Source organism: Hibiscus syriacus, unplaced genomic scaffold (genome assembly GCF_006381635.1).
Source record: "Hibiscus syriacus cultivar Baekdansim isolate YM2019G1 unplaced genomic scaffold, ASM638163v2 tig00012493_pilon, whole genome shotgun sequence".
NCBI lineage: Eukaryota > Viridiplantae > Streptophyta > Magnoliopsida > Malvales > Malvaceae > Hibiscus > Hibiscus syriacus.
Window position 1 is genome coordinate 126084 of NW_024062284.1, and position 22182 is coordinate 148265.

Sequence of the window (22182 nt, forward strand, 5' to 3'; positions counted from 1 at the left end):
GTTACACCGTGGACTGAAAAAAAGATAACGAAACGTGTTGTGAAGTCAACGTCATGGAGAGCTGAACCATGTTCAAACACTTTGTTTGAAGTACTGGATAATAACTTAAATGGGCTTGTCGATCTAAATGCAAAGACGTATAGTTGTATGAAATGGCAAACATCTGGTTATCCGTGTGGCCATGTTATAAAAGTTGCTCTTCATCTAAACCAAGATGATTCAAGCGCATACGCTATGGATTGCTACACTACAGAAGTATATCGACAGACTTATGTCGAGATTGTCTACCCTATTCCACATCCTTCTAAGTGGGACATACCAGATGACTTATAAACAGTTTTGCCACCAGCCATGGACAGAAGGCTACCTGGCCGACCAAAAAGTCACGATCGTATACCGTCTAAGGGTGAAGAGAATAAGAGATCAACATGTAGTCGGTGCAAGGAAAGTGGTCATACAAGGTTGACATGTGGATCACCAGTGCCATCACAATCATCTTTTCCTCTACCAAAATATGGATCCTCATCAAAATCCCCAATCACAACCAGCTTCACCTTTTAGGACTGTTAACTTAGGTTATTTTTAAATGCAAACGTTGTATTATGTGTATATTATGTATGAACTTTTAACATTTTCAGTTAGTCATGTATTAGTAACTTGAGTTTGAACATTGATATGATATGTTCAGTTGTTATCACTTATTAGACATTTCATTTGACTATCGCAACGCAGAAATCGCAACGCGAATATGACTATCGCAACACGGAAATGACTATCGCAACGCGGAATTGACTATCGAAACGAGAGAATCGCAATGCGAAATGAAAATCACAACGAGAGAATCGCAATGCGAAAATGAAAATCGCAACACGAATTTAGTTTCGCGTTGCGATTTTCATTTTCGCATTGCGATTCTCTCGTTGCGATTTTCATTTCGCATTGCGATTCTCTCGTTGCGATAGTCATTTCCGCTTTGCGATAGTCTGTTTTGCATTCAACATAATACAAATTGAAATCAACAAATCAACTATTACATTTCAATCAATTAAACAAGCACAAATAATAATTATGTACACATCAATTAAACAAATCAACATTTACAAATCATCTTTTACAAATCAATTAAACAATCAAAAAATAATAATTATTATTATTTTCTCATCAATTATTGAATCAAATTTTGCACCTATACATCCATTTCACGCAGCTCACTTCAGGATTAACCTGCAAAAACCAAACATTAAATCAACAACACTTTCTACACATCTAAAACCTACAGACAACAAATTGTTGAATTCTAGCTACTTAACCAAACATTTTCAAACCAAAAAGAGTATATATGTTTAACAACACTGCATTTGACTTACAAATTGTTTATGGACACTTTCATAACGCGGATGCAGGTAGACAGCGTCTCGCATATATCGTTCTAGCCATAAAATGCCGAAACCACAAGCCTACTACACATCTATCTCTATCGGTGGGAGGTAGAAAATGTGTACTTCCTGTCGTCAAACGCTCCAAGCATATGCATACGAGAGGACCACAATCCCCTCTGGCTTCCTTCGTTTGTTGTGGCGCGGTCTCGTCTCTGATAACTGTAACATTGAACTTCTTTGGCTTCTTATTTCCAGAATTAGTCCAATAATTAATTGCATCCAAGAATTTAGCCAAATGAGAGCTCCATCCCATAATAATATCTCTCAAATCAGACAATGATATGTAATTTATCATGCTGTCATATACTATTGTCTTTAGGGATGGGAGCTGAAGCTCGATGAGAAGCCAATGAGTACGTTCCAAAACAAGGATAAACCTGCATCGAAATGTAATAATTCAAATTGCGCACTTATTTATGAACACCTTTAAATATTTAAACAAATAATACTAACCTTATCCACCTCCCACCATACAGGATAAAGTTTAGCTTGTCCATTAGCCAACACATATGATTCCTGTCGTTGATTCTTCAAGTGAACTACGTGAAAAGAAGTCGACTTAATTGTATATCGCGTTTTTTTTTATATTTTTCTTCAATTTCCTTACAATTAGAAGACGTGTCACCCATGCATCAATATGTTGTTTTACAAAAAAAAGACATATATTAGTGAATTACATAAATTTAAAAAAAAGATAATCAGACTAAAATATAAGAAGAAATATAAGACTTACCCCCCATCGAAATAGTCGTTGTCTTCAACCCCTAATAATACACCCCATGTAACACCCCCAACCCGTATCCCAACCCGGATACGAGTCAGAGATATTACATTGACTTTTAAAACACAACTCATAGTAAAATACTTGAACTTATATTATGAAAAAATACAATAATATACATATGGTAATATAAGTTTACCAAAATATTCAGAGCATACACAACTTAACTCTTTAATTACATGCCAAAATCCATTTTCATAAGAAAATGACCTACTGATTAAGTTGCTTCTGATCTGATAGTTGTAGGAGTAATGTTGTCAGCTGCTTAACCTCGATCGTCTACTTTATCGGATCTACGTGTGAAACACTCACACGCTAAGTCATCGACTTAGTGAGGCAATAATATAATAATAATATCAATAAATATAAAGTAATTGCCAAAATAAGATGGGTTGCAGTAATAAGATGTATGTAAATAATGCAATAACCAAAACAATGTTTCTTACACATATACTTATCAAATTAACATTCATAAGTTCGCCTTAGTAAGTTCCTTAGCTCATGGTACCATACAGAGAACCTAAGGTATGTGAGTATTGTGAGGTTGTGCACTATGCTATCACCACAGCTCATATAATTGCACCGGAGTGCCGCGTAGAATTGCACCGTAGTGCCATATAATAATGTCCATAAGGACCACATATCATTCCTTAAAAATCATATACATATGCCAATGATCAAGTATGTGTCTCACCAGACTTCACACATGTTCCAAAGAATACATATATGTCCCAAAGGACCACATATCATTCCTTAAGAATTATATACATATACCAAGGATCAAGTATGTGTCTCACCAGACCTCACACATGTTCCAAAGAATACATATATGTCCCGAAGGACCACATATCATTCCTTAAGAATCATATACCCAAGGATCAAGTATGTGTCCCTCACACATGTTCCAAAGAATACATGCCAATGACTATACCTATACTCATTTACATAACATGGACTTTCACAATTTATCTAATTCATATCACGTAGACATATTATTTCCATACCTTTATCATATAACTCATATAACTTTTCTTTCATATTCATGTCCCATAATGCATATGGTATGGATTCATGTCATATGTCATCATATGAACTACGATCATGTATCAAAATATTGAATCTAGACTTATCACAAGTCTAGAACTGAATAAAATACATATTCATGCTATGCATATGCACTCACCTAGATTTCTTTGTCTTTCCCTCGATTAATCCTACTGGTCGATGGTTCCAGAACTCGTTTAGGCTCGGTATCTACATAGTAATTCATTGATACTTATCAGTATACTAGTTAGTATATTCTAAGCTATCATTCTTAGGCTAAAAGGAAAGTCATTTTCATCTTTTAATGGAGGTATGCATCGATGCATTACACCATGCATCGATGCATAAATCTTATTCGATGTTTGTATTTAATGGGGTACATCGATGCACTCCTTATGCATCGATGCATCGATGGCATTCGATGTTTTCTTTTTAAATTAATGCATCGATGCACCTTAAACAATTTCTTGGATTTATCATTGATGCATCGGTGCACAATGAATGTGCATCGATGCACATTGCCCATAATTGTCATTTTAGCACAGAAATCTCTTCTTAGTCTACTTAACACTTTATATTACCCCTCTTTTTATATCCTTAACTTACATACTCTTACTTAAACTACTTATTATTCATTCCATACTTTCAAAACTTAGAAATCCGATTCTCCATGTAGAGTTTAAGAATCTAACCCAAATTCCAATATGTTCTAATTTGAATTCTAACACTTCATACCTCTAGTCAAATTTCACTTCTAATTCTTATTAAGAACCCTATTCCAAAATTTCACTTTTCTACTTCCTTTCTTTAATTCTTCATACACTCCTCATCTTATGGTTTTAAGATAATCTAAGCTTTCCTTAAGCTTAGTTATCAACTAAGGATCAATAAGAAACCTTAAATTCATCAAGAATTTGATCACAAGAAAACTCACCTTTAGCTTGGCTTCACGACAGAGAAGGAGAAGGAAGAAGAAAGAAGAAGAGGACTCTAGAAGCTTGTTTTAATTTCCTACTCTTCCACGTGCTTAATATAATACTAACCCCAAAATTATATTGCTATAAAAAGACCATTTTGTCCTTCTAATCTTCATTCTTTATAATTCAATCCTACACAAAATAACTCAAATAAGTCATTGAACTCTTCCATCATTCTACTTAAATCACCAAATGCTGAAACTTTACAAATTAATCACTAACCCGGTATGGAGGATGTTACAAATCTCCCTCCCTTAAGAAAATTCGTCCTCGAATTTTCAATAAGAAAATAGATGGGGATACTGATTCCTCATATCCTCCTCACGCTACTATGTTGCTTCCTCTACTTTGTGATTCTTCCATAAAACTTTAACCAATAGAATAGTCTTGTTCCTCAATTGCTTAACCTCATGAGCTAAAATTTGAATCGGTTATTCCTCATAAGTCATATCCGGTTGTACCTCGATCTCTTCTGGGTTTACGATATGGGAGGGATCCGATCGATATCTTCGAAGCATTGAGACATGGAATACATTGTGAATCTTTTCCATTTCTGGTGATAAAGTCAATTGGTATGCTACGGGTCCCACTCTTTTTACAATCTCATATGGTCCAATAAACCGAGGACTTAACTTTCCTTTCCGACCAAACCTCAACACATTCTTCCATGGAGATACCTTTAAAAACACTTTATCCCCAACTTCAAATTCAATCTCCTTTCTTTTAAGATCAGAATAGGACTTTTACCGATTAGATGCCACTTTGAGGTTATGCTGAATTTCTCGAACTTTCTGTTCTACATCTTGAATTAAATCCAGACCAAGAACACTTCGATCTTTGAGTTCATACCAATTTAATGGAGTACGACATTTTCTTCCATATAATGCTTCATATGGGGCCATCTTTATACTAGACTGATAACTATTGTTGTAAGCGAACTCTGCCAGCGGTAAATACTTTTCCCATGATCCTTTGAATTCCATTACGCATGCTCTCAACATATCTTCCAATATCTGAAAAATTCTCTCTGATTTCCCATCAGCCTGAGGATGAAAAGCCGTACTAAAGTTTAAACAAGTCCCTAACGCTCCATGCAAAGATTTCCAGAATCTAGAAGTGAATCGAGGGTCTCGATCAGAGACTATGGAAACAAGCACTCCATTCAATCTAATAACTTCTCTAATATACAGCTATGCATACTTTTCCATAGATGAATCCGTTCTAACCGGAAGGAAATACGCTGACGTAGTTAATCGATCAATAATTACCCAGATTGATTCTCTTTTGTTCGGAGTCAATGGTAACCCCGAAACAAAATCCATCGTAACATTTCCCATTTCCATTGAGGAATAAAAAGCGGTTGCAATAATCCTGACGGAACTTGATGCTCAGCTTTGACTTGTTGACATATCAAACACTTAGACACAAATTCGATGATGCTTCGTTTTATCCCTGACCATCAAAATCGATCCTTCAAATCCATATACATCTTGGTTCCACCTGGGTGCATCGTTAACGGATTGCAATGAGCCTCTGTTAATATTTCTTTCTTCAAGTCGTCATTGTAATTCTTGCTTTACAATATAGATTTTCATCTGACTTAATCTCAAAGTCTTTAATCTTTTTGCTCTTTACTTACTCAATTCTTTTCAAACACATTTCATCTTTACTTTGCAATTCTCCTATTCATTCCAACCATGCTGGTTTAAGGGTTAATTCTGCACAAAGACCACCGTCTTCCATTAAAGATAATCTTGCATCCATAGCTCGTAAAGCTGCAAACGTCTTTCTACTCAAAGCATCTGCTACCACGTTAGCTTTCCAGGATGATAGTCAATTATAACATCATAATCTTTTAAGAACTCTACCCATCTACGTTGCCTCAAATTCAACTCTTTTTGAGTCATCAGGTACTTTAGGCTATTATGATCCGTATATAAGTAACAACGCTCCCCATAAAGATAATGACTCCAAATCCTGAGAGCGAATACTACAGCAGCCATTTCTAAATCATGAGTGGGGTAATTCTTTTCATGTGGTTTCAACTGTCTCGATGCATACGCTACCACCTTCCCTTCTTGCATTAATACACACCCCAACCCGTTATGGGATGCATCACTGTATACTATAAAATTCTTGCCAGATTTCGGTTGAACCAATATCGGAGTTTCCGTCAGAATTCTCTTTAAAGCTTCAAAACTTTCTTGACATTCAGAAGTCCAAACAAACGATACATTCTTTCTCATCATCTTTTTTAAAGGCAGCACTATCATCGAAAAATTCTTAACGAATCTTCGATAATACCCAGCAAGTCCAAGGAAACTCCGAACTTCAGATACATTATTTGGAACTTCCCAATCCATAATAGCTTTAACCTTCTGAGGGTCTACTCTAATCCCAACTGTCGAGATCACATGCCCCAAGAAAATTACTTCGTTTAGCCAAAATTCACATTTGGACAATTTCGCATAGAGATTTTATCCCTGAGAATTTGCAAAACTAGCCTCAGATGTGCGCTGTGCTCTTCAATGGACTTCGAGTAAACCAGTATGTCATCAATAAAAACAACAACAAACTGGTCCAAATAGGGCTGAAAAATCCTGTTCATGAGATCCATGAAAGCAGCTGGTGCATTCGTTACTCCGAATGGCATTACGATGAATTCATAATGACCATATCTCGTTCTGAAAGCCGTCTTCGGAATATCTTTCTCCTGAATCTTCAATTGATGATAACCCGAACGTAGATCGATCTTCGAAAATACCGAAGCTCCTTTTAGTTGATCAAACAAGTCATCAATGCGCAGAAGGGGATACTTGTTCTTGATGGTCACCTTATTAAGCTGTCGATAATCAATACAGAGACGCATTGATTCATCATTCTTCTTAACAAATAACACCGGAGCTCCCCAAGGTGGCACACTTGGTCGAATAAATCCTTTTCCTAACAACTCTTGCAATTGATTCTTTAACTCTTGCAATTCTTTCGGAGCCATCCGATAAGGTGCCATTGTAATTGGAGCGGTTCTTGGCATTATCTCAATTTGAAATTCTACCTCTCTATCTGGAGGTAATCCTGACAACTCAGCCGGGAAAACTTCAGGGAATTCTTGAACTATTGGAATCTCCTCTAGCCCTTTCTCTATAGCTCTTAAGTCTATCACATTTGTAAGAAATCCTTGATATCCCTGTAGCAATAGCTTCTTAGCTGACATTACATTTGCTAAGGGATTAAACTTTTCACTGCTCACACTTATCTCTGTTCATCATGGACTTTTCAGGGTTACCTTTTTTAATCTGCAATTAACATCTCCATAGTAACGGAATAACCAATCCATTCCCAGAATCACTTCAAACTCGTCAAAGGGTAATTCCATCAGATTAGCAGGGAATTCAATTCCCTGACCTTTATGGGACACCTCTTACAGACTTTATTCACCCGAGCACTATGGCCTAACGGAGTTGTTACTATATCTCATTACTCATAGCTTCTAAGGGAATCCTCAATTCCTTTACTAACTTACTTGTAATATAAGAATAATTAGAACCCGGATCAATCAGTACCAATACTAATTTATCATACAACTGAAAAGTACCTGCTATAATATCAGGGTCATCACGGTCTTCACTTGTCTTTAGATTGTACACACGTGCGGTTGATCGAACTTCAGGTTGAGCAGAGAATTCAGACGGGTTCCTTCCTCTGCCTCTTCCTCGTCCTCTTTGTGAGGAAGAACCAACTCTTTCAGGTGGTGCAGGCTCACCAACAATCAATGGACAATCCCGGATAAAATGTCCGGCATCTCCGCATCGAAAACAAGTTCTAGCACCCATACGACAAGCCCCAGAATGGTTTTTCCCACAGTGCTGACACTGTCTCGCTTGACTCGGAGTAGATCTCCCAGCACCAGATCCCACTGACTGTGTCTGTCTAGGTCTTGCCTGACTTACTCCCCTAGCAGACGATGCAACTGATTCTGATCTAGTTTGTGATCAAAATCCCGAGTCTCTTCCCCTTTTTGATGGTGCAGAGCTAGAAGAAGCACCCGAATCTCTCATTCTGAGCTCTTTTAAGAGCTTTGGCACGATTGATCACCTATTGGAACGAGGACAAATTCAATACTATCAGCATCTCTTTCAATCTAGGGCGTAAACCCTCCACAAACCATTCACAAGCCTCTTTTTCAGTAGGCACAAGCTCGGATGCAAACCTACTCAACTTGTTGAACTCACATTCATACTCATATACAGAGCGGTTCATCTGTTTCAAATTCAAAAACTCCTGCTTCATCTGTCGAATAAATTGATCTCCAATGTACTTGTTTTTAAATTCATCTAAGAATAAAGACCAAGTCAATTGGTCACTGGGCATCCTCATGGTGACGTTCGTCCACTATATTCTCGCCTGACCCCTCAACAACGGGACAACTCCATCTAACTTCTCCCCTTCAGAACAATGGAGACCATCCAACATGATTTTTAAATAATTTAACCAAAGATCTATCGCAACCGGACCTTCTTCGGTTTCTCCCTTAAATTCGGAAGCTCTTAAACCTCTTAACTCTTTTGCTACATTCATCCTTTGAGTTGGTGGAGCAGGAGGTTGAAGACGCATTAGAATAGCGTCTAACGTTCTGAAGAACATATCTTGATCTTACACAGGCACTCCTTGAGATGTATGTTCTTCACCTTGCCTGGCCAGGGCAGGTGAATTACTGCTTTCAGCATGCCTATCTTCTCCCGCTTCACTTCGGGAGCTATTATGTTCGGACATCTAATAAGAATAAACACATTGTTCTATTAGCAAAACAACATACTCATACTATACCATATCAGAAGTTCTTACTATTTGTTTGCATGTATTCTATTTCAAGACTCTTCAGACTCTGGTTTATGCCTAGAATCAGCTAAACCATAGCTCTGATACCATTAAATGTAACACCCCCAACCCGTATCCCAACCCGGATATGAGTCAGAGATATTGCATTGACTTTTAAAACACAACTCATAGTAAAATACTTGAACTTATATTATGAAAAAATACAATAATATACATATGGTAATATAAGTTTACAAAAATATTCAGAGCATACACAACTTTAACTCTTTAATTACAAGCCAACATCCATTTTCATAAGAAAATGACCTACTGATTAAGTTGCTTCTGATCTGATAGTTGCAGGAGTAATGTTGTCCAGCTGTTTAACCTCGATCGTCTACTTTATCGGATCCTACGTGTGAAACACTCACACGCTAAGTCATCGACTTAGTGAGGAAATAATATAATAATAATATCAATAAATATAAAGTAATTGCCAAAATAAGATGAGTTGCAGTAATAAGATGTATGTAAATAATGCAATAACCAAAACCATGTTTCTTACACATATACTTATCAAATTAACATTCATAAGTTCGCCTTAGTAAGTTCCTTAGCCCATGGTACCATACAGAGAACCTAAGGTATGTGAGTATTGTGAGGTTGTGCACTATGCTGTCACCACAACTCATATAATTGCACCGGAGTGACGCGTAGAATTGCACCGTAGTGCCATATAATAATGTCCATAAGGACCACATATCATTCCTTAAGAATCATATACATATGCCAAGGATCAAGTATGTGTCTCACCAGACTTCACACATGTTCCAAAGAATACATATATGTTCCGAAGGACTACATATCATTCCTTAAGAATCATATACAAATACCAAGGATCAAGTATGTGTCTCACCAGACCTCACACATGTTCTAAAGAATACATATATGTCCCGAATGACCACATATAATTCCTTAAGAATCATATACATATACCAAGGATCAAGTATGTGTCTCACCAGACCTCACACATATTCCAAAGAATACATATATGTCTCGAATGACCACATAGACCCTCTGCCCTTGGCATGCCAACTATACCTATAGTTCTCATTTACATAACATGGGCTTTCACAATTTATCTAATTCATATCACGTAGACATATTATTTCCATACCTTTATCATATAACTCATATAACTTTTCTTTCATATTCATGTCCCATAATGCATATGGTATGGATTCATGTCATATGTCATCATATGAACTACGATCATGTATCAAAATATTGAATCTAGACTTATCACAAGTCTAGAACTGAATAAAATACATATTCATGCTATGCATATGCACTCACCTAGATTTCTTTTTCTTTCCCTCGATTGATCCTACTGGTCGATGGTTCCAGAACTCGTTTAGGCTCGGTATCTACATAGTAATTCATTGATACTTATCAGTATACTAGTTAGTATATTCTAAGCTATCATTCTTAGGCTAAAAGAAAAGTCATTTTCATCTTTTAATGGAGGTATGCATCGATGCATTACACCATGCATCGATGCATAAATCTTATTCGATGTTTGTATTTAATGGGGTGCATCGATGCACTCCTTATGCATCGATGCATCGATGGCATTCGATGTTTTCTTTTTAAATTAATGCATCGATGCACTTCATGTGCATCGATGCACCTTAAACAATTTCTGGGATTTATCATTGATGCATCGGTGCACAATGAATGTGCATCGATGCACATTGCCCAGAATTGTCATTTTAGCACAGAAATCTCTTCTTAGTCTACTTAACACTTTATATTACCCCTTTTTTATATCCTTAACTTACATACTCTTACTTAAACTACTTATTATTCATTCCATACTTTCAAAACTTAGAAATCTGATTCTCCATGTAGAGTTTAAGAATCTAACCCAAATTCCAACATGTTCTAATTTGAATTCTAACACTTCATACCTCTTAGTTAACTTAATGAAAAGTTAAATTTCACTTCTAATTCTTATTAAGAACCCTATTCCAAAATTTCACTTTTTTACTTCATTTCTTTAATTCTTCATACACTCCTCATCTTATGGTTTTAAGATAATCTAAGCTTTCCTTAAGCTTAGTTATCAACTAAGGATCAATAAGAAACCTTAAATTCATCAAGAATTTGATCACAAGAAAACTCACCTTTAGCTTGGCTTCACGACAGAGAAGGAGAAGAAAGAAGAAGAGGACTTTGGAAGCTTGTTTTAATTTCCTACTCTTCCACGTGCTTAATATAATACTAACCCCAAAATTATATTACTATAAAAAGACCATTTTGTCCTTCTAATCTTCATTCTTTAAAATTCAATCCTACACAAAATAACTCAAATAAGTCATTGAACTCTTCCATCATTCTACTTAAATCACCAAATACTGAAACTTTACAAATTAATCACTAACCCGGCATGGAGGATGTTACACCCCACCAAGACCGTTCAATCAAAAAATGCATATCATCGTTGAGTTTGTATATATCAACGTAACACCCTTGGCTCCACTCATGTAGATAAAAATCAACTGTGGTCTTAGCCCAAAGGGTATTATCCAGAATTGTTTCCGATAGTTGTTTCCTCTCCACTTCATCTGCCGGAATGGTACTGGCCGGTAACTTATATGAAAGCCAACAGTCATCCATCATGTCCGGCACGTGAGGGGGCTTCTCAATAATTCGATATATTACGCCGTGTGAATCGGGATCTAGAATGTTGGGAGGGACCTCTTCAATGATGACAGTGGCCTCTTGAACGGTGGGAGGGGACTCTTGAGGGATGATAGGGTCCTCTTGAACGATAGGGGAGGCCTCTTGAACGATGACAGGTGAGTCGGGCTTTTTCTTACGGATTCTTTGCACTATTGGGGTGAACGGAGACGTAATGGCACATGCACGCCGTCTGATGCGTGAACTCCGTCTTGCAAGAAAAACCTGACGTAGAGCATCCACCTTAGCGGACCGTTAAAAATAAATTAATACATAAATCAGTAAATAAATAGACATGATATTAAACAGTGAAAACAAAGACAAATATATTTCAAACTTGCACGGTATTCACCCAAGTCATTATTATATCATTGTTCACAAAATGTATCAGATAACATTCCAGAAGTAAGAACTTATATAAACATATTTAAAAGGACAACATATAGGTTTAGTGCAGGTTCAATGACAACATAAAGAGTAGTAGTTTATTCTTGAAACTTAAATTTTCAACACTTTGAAGTTAGTATTTGTCTTTTGGTTAAAGTAATGCAATTCATTCAAGTTTCAATTTGCAGAAGAAGAATATAATCTGAAACTTAAAATCGTAACGCGAAAATGACTACCGCAATGCGAAAATGACTATCGCAATGCGAAAATGACTATCGCAATGCGAAAATGACTATCGCAATGCGAATTTGACTATCGCAACGAGAGAATCGCAATGCGATTTTCATTTCGCATTGCGATTCTTTCGTTGCGATAGTCATTTTCGCATTGCGATAGTCATTTTCGCATTGTGATAGTCATTTTCGCATTGTGATAGTCATTTTCGCGTTGCGATTTTGTTGTTGCGATTTCCATTTCACATTGCGATTCTCTCGTTACGATAGTCATTTTCGCGTTGAGATAGTCATTTTCGCATTGCGATAGTAAACTATTCTTCTTATGCAAATTGAAACTTGAATGGATTGCATTACTTCAACCAAAAGATAACCAAAAACAAATACTAACTTCACAGGGTTAAAGAATAAACAGTTAAACAGTATTGGCAGCAACCGAATGAATTTACTAAGCAATCTAAGTGAAATTACGAGTAAATTTATCATCAAGTTAAATATGAAAAATATTAAACTTACCTCGTTGCGTAGAGTATGAACCTCGTTCTGCAATGATGCTACAATCTCACGTAGAGCTACTACCTCACCACGTAAAGTAGACACCTCAACACGCCATGCACTATTGTCATCGCGTAAAGTACCGACCTCCTCACGCAAGGCATTGACCTCATTACGTAACTCCCCTAACTCATCCCGTGGAGGTGGAGGTGGAGAACATGGAGATAAACGTCGTGGCATCTTTGTCGGTCGCCTATCATGAGGTGATGGTGGAGAAGAGGCTCGATGATGTGACAGAATAGGTGATGACTCTCGTTGTGGATGTGTATATTCGGGTCGATCAGGTGATGGCTCTGGGTGAGGTGATGGCTCTGGGTGAGGTGGTGGCTCTCGAAGTGGTGGCTGCTCATCATCCGTTCCATCAAAAAAACGCTTACTAGCTTGCCACCAATCAGTGGCAAGCTCAGCTTCCGTGGGTGTTAGCCTCTGTAATGGAGTGTTGGCCTCCTAACAATATAAAAGCTCAAACAAAGTTAAACGTGTACTAGTAATAACTTGTTTATAAACATATGGTAGTATTTGTGTTAACTTACATTATTTATTGTAGTATACGGTAGTAAATCTTCCCATTGCTGCAAGGACCGTTTCCTCTTCCAGGAAATAGCCCTAGAAATATCATTAGAAGTTTTTAATGCATATGTCTGCATGGCGGGAAAGGCCTCAAATATCCAAATCTACAAACAATATAATAACAAACATTAGTAATTGTTAAAGAATTAATTATAATTTTGGAAACATTATATAAAAATTATTACCTTAAAGTCCCAAATAAAGCCTGACAAAGTGTATTTGGAACCATCGCCACGCAAACTTTTCCGATCATCAAAGGCAGACGACAACTTATTCCATGTAGTTTTCCATAGATACGAACCCCATGGAAACAGGTTCCATGCATTTAGGTCCTCTACCAATTTAATTAGATCATTAGGAATAGGTTGTCGGGCCTCTCTGCCTAAAAAGCCGGCTTGCAAAAGTATTAGAAGGCATACTCGGACAACATCGACGTCATCCATCCGAGTAAAACCATCTTTCTTATTCAATAATCTCGTCAAGTCTTCCACGTGTAAATTCGACTTCTCCGTTGACAGCTCAGGAAAAACCCAGGAAAACCATGATAGGCGGGTAATATGTCTAGTGTACCGATCTACATCATCGTGTCCGGAGCGTAGACCGGTGATTAAGCAAAACTCCTCCTGCCCAAAACACGTATACGCCAGTAGAAAATCAAACCATATCTCTTCATCATGACGTTGTATAGTCTCTGGTAGATCGCTAGTCATGGTTTGAAGAAACAGATGGGTCAACATAGCATCTCCACCCGGATGTTGTACTTTCAGCCATGGCCCGAAGCAAGTATCCTCAAATATTTTTCTTTGTGCAGGTGAAAGCTTCGACACAATTGTTTTGGCCAGGCTTACTTTATTTCTTAAAGTTAATTGAGCCGAATAAAAGTTCTGCAAAAACAATAAACATACCAATTTAGATATACCAAAAACTACATTGTGAAGATATAACAAGAACAATAAACATAAAGAGTAGTAGTTTATTCTTCAAACTTAAATTTGTAACACTGTGAATTTAGTATTTGTCTTTTTTTGTTGAAGTAATGTAATTCATTCAAGTTTCAATTTGCAGAAGAAGAATAGTTTCTGAAACTTTAAATCGCAACACGAAAATGAAAATTGCAACACGAAAATGACTATCGCAACGCGAATTTGACTATCGCAACGCAAGAATCGTAACTCGAAATGAAAATCGCAATGACAGAATCGCATTGCGATAGTCATTCTCGGTTTCAAATATTAAAATTGAAAGAAACTTGAATGGATTGCATTACTTCAACCAAAAGACAAAACAAAGACAAATACTAACTTCACAGGTTTAAAGACTAAACAGTTTAGCAGTATTGGCAGCAATCGAATGAATATAATAAGCAATCTAAGTGAAATGGTTAATCTATTATTGAAAACACTAGTAAACTTATCATCAATTTCAATATGAAAAACCTAATAATAATGCAAAAATTTCAAAATAAAAATAATTAAAAAAACTAACCCTCGGTGGTTGATTTGGTTGATTTTCCATTTCTGATCGTGAATGATTTCGCTGGAGATGGAGACTGATATCGTCGGAGATGGGGACTGATTTCGTCGGAGATGGGGACGGATGTCGCCTTAGAGAGCGAGAGATGGAGATGAGACTGAGTTGTGATTTAGGGTTTTAGGTTATGAGTTGCGATTACGGGATATACTGTGGACGGTTCAGTGTTCCGATATATTAATATATTTGTGTTTGGAATTTGAAAAAAAAATACGCGTTGGATACGAATGGCGCTATGTAAATCGCATTGCGATAGTCAGATGCGCGTTACGATTTACGTATTCGCATTGCGATTTACGTATTCGCATTGCGAATTAGGAAAATCGCAATGCGATAGTCAGAATCGCGTTGCGAATCTGGAAACTGATTTGCGATACCGGAGATCGCGTTGCGAATTATCGATTGCATTCCGATTTAGTTGGTCATTTTGGCAAATTCAAAAAAAGTTGGTTAAAATCGTATATTATAAGGCATTTTTGGTCACTGAGGTTATTTTCTCTATAAAAAATTCACCCGGGGCGGGGAGGGGGGTATGACATGTTCTGCACTAGAATCGTATCCATGTCTAAAGCTGGTTTACATCGTAAGTGCCAAGCAATTTAGTTAACTAATCATCAAAGCCCAACATATGCAGTTCTTCCATTGCTAGAAGGAGCATGTTTAATGTGGAAACAAATGCCAGGAACACATAAACACAAGTCTATGATATTATTCCCTAATTTTTACATTACATTTGATATACATTGCTTTGATTTATGTTTTTTGAAATATAAATTTATATTTTCATTTACATATCATTTCTTTATAATACAATTATTTTAAATATTTGATTTTATACAGTAAATTAATGTTATAATTGAATGAAATGCAGGGATGGTGCATGGTAACTGTAGACATCAATTTTTTTCATTTTAAATTTAAATTTATTATTATTATTATTAAAATTATTATTATTATTATTATATATTATTTATTAAATATTACAAGCCCAAGACCCGGAGGCCCGTTTTACAAATATGGAGGCCCAGTTATCAAATTTCATACCCAAGTAGAGATCCAACAGTAACCCTAAACTCTAGGGTTTCTCTCATCTCAATAGTTAGCCGCCAGCATCACAACCGTTGGATCTAGCTATGATCCAACGGTCCAGATGATCCCAAGCAGGAAACCCTAGGGTATCATCACCCTAGGGCCACGTCACCGCCTCTGTTGTAGCCACAACGACGTTCCAGCTGCTGCCGCTGCCACGACGCCACCAACAGAAGACTCCAGAAGTTCTGCTGCCATGATAACATCCGTCCACGTCGAGCTCTATGGTGAGTCACCACCATAGCTATGGTGACTCACCGAGAAACCCCTCTGGGACCGGTCCGATAAGAGCTTCATCGAAGCTATAAAGTCTTGGCTCGCCTGCAAACAAAAAAGAAAGAGACAGAGAGCAACGGAGAACAAGAGACTACAACAACGACGAACAAACAGAAAGAGGAGACATAGACCAACGACCAGCAACCAAGAGCCATAAACAACCAAAAACCAACAAATATTAAACCGAAAGAGAAAGAACTTACCAAAGAGGACTCCACGGTCACCGGAGAAACAATAAACATCCACGCGTGACAAAAAGATTCGAAATACTCGAAGGTATTTTTGTAGATCTACGTAAATAAGACGTGTTTTATAGAAGAAGAGGGTTGGATTCGGTTTTAGATCGTTTCGATCTATCTTTTGAGATGGTTTTATATTTTCCAACCACCGGTGACGGTGGTCGGCGGTGGTGGTCGGCGCCAAAGCGTGGCTGTCGGTCGGAACTCTCTTCCCTCCGGTTAGGGAATTGAAGAGAGAGTTGAGAGAAAATATTTTCTCTCTTCTAAAGAGAGAAAAGAAAGAAAAAATGAGAAGAGATGGCCATTGTGGCCGGCCATAAAGGGTATAAATACCCTCCCCTAAACGACGCCGTTTTGGGGAGGGGTATATCCGTAATTTTAGGAATGGCCAAACCATTTCCACGACGCCTTTAGCTTTGTAAGCTTTCATTTTAGTCACTTAAATCAAATTTCTGTAATTTTAAATTCGGTCTTCTAATTTTATTTTATTTATAATTTAGTCATTATCAGTAAATATATATATTTATGGTAAATAACAGATTTAGTCTCTCAGATTTTAATAATTTATATTTTAATCATTGGTTAATAATTAAAATTAAATTACACTAATATTATATAAATTTCATAATATTTTGAATTAGAGCCTTTAATTTTGGTATTTTACATTTTAATTACTGATATATTAGTATTTTTTACCATAAGTTTATTTATTTTTTAAATTTATTGTTATAATTTTAATTATTTTATTTGATTATTATCTGATTGCAAATTTATTTTATTTCTATTATTATACTTTAATTATTATATTTCATTTCATTTTTATTTTTAGTCATTATTTAATATATATATATATATATATATGCCCCTTAATTCACGTATTAATAGTTGTATAGTTGAAAACAAGTAATTGATTAAAAGACCCCCTAATTCAAACCTAAAAAAGATGTTTTTGTTTTATCTATTATAAAAATAAAACTTTTTTGTTTTGATAGAAAAGTAAAACCTACCCTGCTTTTACGTTGAAAACTCCAATATTAATTGTGTGCTTCCTGTTGAAATCAAATCTTTGATTTTGAGTTAAATTACTTTAGTTATGTATCTTAAGGTAAAATACTCTATTTAGCCCTTATTATTATTATAATTTTAATTTTAATTCAGATTGATATTTATTACACTATTAGTAATTTTTTAAATAATTTGAATTATGTCCATTAATTTAAAAATTTACATTTTTCCTGTTATTTTAATTTTATTTGTTTTAGTCATTAGTTAATTACAATTTATTTTTATTATTATCTTTTTCAATATGTTTAATTTAATATTTTAAAATTTACTCATATATTCGTTTAAATAATAATGTTTATTTATTTTCAATATCAAAGAAAAGGGCAGTCCTAAAACAACTGGATGTCCTATTCTGGTATTTTAAATAATTAAACATTATAAAAATTATAATTTAGTTTTATTTAAATTATTAAAATTTTAATATTTATTTTTATTTTTTTAATATCGAAGAAAAGAGCTGTCTTAAGGCACCTAGAAGTCCTTTTCTGATATTTCTAAATAAATAAATATTTTTATAAATATATTTAAATTAATATATTTTCTTAAAAATTATAGTAATAAAATTTGAAATAACATAATTATAAATTAAATATATTTGAATTCTTAAAATTCTATTATTAGAGACAATTTATAATTAAAAAGTACCAATTTTGGGCGTTGTAGGGGTGCTAATCCTTCCCTAAACGTAACTGACCACGAATCCCTTTTTATTAATAAAAGAACGAATTTTTGGTTATAAACGCAGATCAATTCATCTTTTAACTGATGTTTTCTTAAAAACTCTTTTAAAAGATAATTTTTAGGTATTCGACCTACCTGACCCAAAAGGCCGATGGCGACTCCCAAATTATTTATTATTCACATTATTTTTCCCGCCAAGTATAAAAAATTCGTGCCCGGACGAAAACCGGTTACGATAGCTTGGCGACTCCGCTGGGGACGTCAAACTTTAAAATTAATTATAAATTATCTCTATTAATTATAAATTAAAAAATCATATATTTAATTTATAATTCTTTCTTTTTAAAATTTTTATATATACTTATTATTTTTATAATATTTATATGTATATTTTTATAATATTTTTATTTTATTTTCAAGTATTTTATTTTCATTATTTATTTGTTTGTCAGAGGTTTGAATATTTCTCCTCACACACAATACTTGCATTGCATAACATAAGCTTTCTAATCAAGCTTGTCCCTTTTAAGTGGGAGTGAAAGCAACGTCTTCGTGAGAATTTATTCTCCATGTCAGACCTAGCAAGTAACTTTCGGGGTTCATATGCTTTATGTCTTCGTGAGAATTTATTCTCCGTGTCAGGAATAGAGAAATGTGTCCCCTCGAATTGAACTCGGTCTGCTTAAGTCTGTAGTGGACTATGATTGAGGGTTGGCAGCCCAAGGGGGCATCAACAAGGACAATTCGAGTACCTTTACTCCTAGAACTGAAACTCTGCATATAATAAACCCTAGAAATTCACCTGATCTAAGACAATACTGAACCTCTGTTCATAGGTATACACAAAGGAGAAATAAGCTCTAGCTTTTAATTTATTTTATTTCCTTTTCTTTTTCCTGAATAAATGCATGCGAACTAGAAATCATGTGGTTAGGTTAATTTTTTCCAAACAAAGCATGGAACTAGAAAGCATGAGGTTAAGATTTATACCTTGATAGATAGATTTTTTTCCATTAGTTGGTAATAACTATTCTATTTTTTTTATTTTTTTTTTTCATGCATGTTACATTGCTCTAATCTGTTCATATTGATTTCTTTTGTTGCATGATCATGGCATAACCAAAAGGTGTTTACTTGAAAGATTGTTCATCATATTGGAAAGAAATCGTAAATGGACAAAAAGTTCTATGATCAAACAAAATATGATGCGGCCAAGAAAAGACATCCTGAGGGAACTCTGAAGATAGAGAAGAGCTATGCACTCAAAGATCGTATGCCCATTGAAGAGAAAAAGGAGATACGAGAAATAAGAGAGCAGATGTCCAAGATGATGGATAGAATATCTGTTTTGGTGAAAAGAGAAGAGATTCCTGCGCAGAAAGAGAGAAAGCTTAATGAAGATAATCATGCAATTTCAGATATGCAAGGGACTTCTAATCCTAACCAATTTGAGAAGTTGCAGACAGTCATCATTCGTATTCACAAATCGTCTGGAGATACCAAAGAAATGGTGACCACTGTAAAAGCTCCCAGAGAAGAGAAGAAATCATGTAACCTGAAATCATCGAAGTTTAGTCTGCTCTCGGCATCTAAAACTCAGGTTCAATCCAAGACAAAAGGCGGTTCTCATGTTGATGCTATACCTATATCATATAAAGAGTTGTATGAAAAGTTACTTGAAGCACGAGAAGTAGCTCCATATTACATAAAACCATTCCAACCTCCGTATCCAAATTGGTATAACATCAACGTTTATTGTAAATATCATGCCAGAGCTCAAGGACATACCATTGAAAATTGTCTTGCCTTCAAACGTCTAGTCCAAAGTCTTTTGGATCAGAGAATCTTGCAGTTTATGGTAAATGATCGACCTAGTTTGGTAACCAAAGATCCTGCTAGATTAACACCAAATGTATTCAAAGGTAATAGCATCAGTAGGGACGTCCAGAAGGAAGAAGATTTGCTGAGATTCGAAGCCCAAATATGTCATTTGAATGATCAAAATGATAAATTGAGAACCGAAATGGAAAGCATACAAGAAGATTTCCAAAAGGTCAGTCAAGCCTTTCAAAATACTGGTATAGGGAACACCCCAGAAGAGTGGATAACAGGGGTCACCAAACTGAAGAATAACTGTAACATATATGAAGGACGAGCCAAGAAGTTTTATCATAATTCACGAGTTGCAGAAGAAAAATGCAATACGCCTGTTAGTGAATTGAAAAGATGTCAAGTCGAAAATCAAAGGTTGAATAGTGCTATGACTAACATGGAAGCATCATATCAGATTCATCAGCTTGAGATCGATACTGAATTAAAAGCCACTATGGCCAAGAACAAAACATTGAAGAAATGTGTAGATGATTATGGAGATCTTGTACGAGAACTTCTTGAACATAAAGATTCTCTCACAAGAAAAAATGAACAATATTGTTTACAACTTCGAGAGTTAATGCAAAAGATGAAGGAAAAAGACAATATCATGAAGGAAGCCGCTGCTCAAGCAAACAATGTGGCTCATAAGCTGGTGGACTTAGCTAGTTTCACGAGAGAATTAAAGCAGATTGAGAACTCCACACCTGAGCATGAGTGGAAGTTAGTTTGGCTTTTAAGGGAAATAGAGAAGTTAGGAGTAAAAGCTATCCCCTACATGTAAAAGTTTTGTTTGATGTACCGAAGCTTTTGTGTTCAATGAAATATGTTCTAAGATGATCACTCCTGAGTAACACCTTTTCATACATGCATTTACATTTGTGCATTTTCATTTTGTATTCTTACTTTTTATATATTTGAATTGCACATTTTGCATTTTTATTTTTGGCATTTATGCATTTTCGCATTTATATTACAGTTTTTTAAAGTATTGTTATATACATTAAATATAAAAACATATAAGTAATTAATGGAAGGTTTTGTAACAGTAAAACCAAGGTCATTCATTCATTTTACTTTACCATCATCATGAAAACAATGGAGCAATCTTATGAGGGACTACAAGATCAGTGGCCAGATTGACAGGGTTACCTCAGGATATAAGGAAAGAAACATCAGATTCAGTACCAGATGGATCAAATCAAATTATTCAATGTATGGCATCTGATAAAGAAGAGATAATTGATAAAGAGCAACCATGCTATCAGATTGAAGAGTCGAGAAAGATAACATACTCTGGGGCATCCCAATTGAACCCAAAGAATAGCCTTGTTCATTATTCACAATATGAGGAAAGATTCGAGAGGATGGATGAACCAATCAGAAATATGAAATGTGTTGATACTTCCCACAAAGAACTAGAAGCAAGAGAACTCAGTTTGGTTCCAGATTTGGTTATTCCCCATGATTTCAAAATGCCAAATTTTGAAAAATATGATGGTACCAGTTGTCCCTTAATCCATTTGAGAATGTTTTGCAGAAAAATGGAAGGATATTTAATTTCTGATGATCTGTTAATTCACTCTTTCCATGATAGCCTTGTTGGCCCAACAGTAGTCTGGTATAATCAGTTGACCCAAGAACAGATCAAGAGATGGGTAGATCTAGCTGATGCATTTTTGGGACAATATCGGTATGTTAAAGGCTTAGCTCCAACATGTATGGATCTTCGAAGAGTAAAGAAGAAAACCAATGAAAGATTTCAAGAATATGCCTTAAGATGGAGAGGAGTGACAGCATAAGTTCAACCTCCCATGTTAGAAGAAGAGATATCACATATGTTTCGGGATTCCATTCCTGCTCCTTTCTGCGAGTTAATGCAGG

The 22182-nt window shown here is 35.6% G+C and overlaps 1 pseudogene; it reads right to left on the reverse strand.

The window, feature by feature from the left end:
- The window catches only part of LOC120205492, a 55244-nt pseudogene that overhangs the window by 21525 nt on the left and 11537 nt on the right, over positions 1-22182 (reverse strand).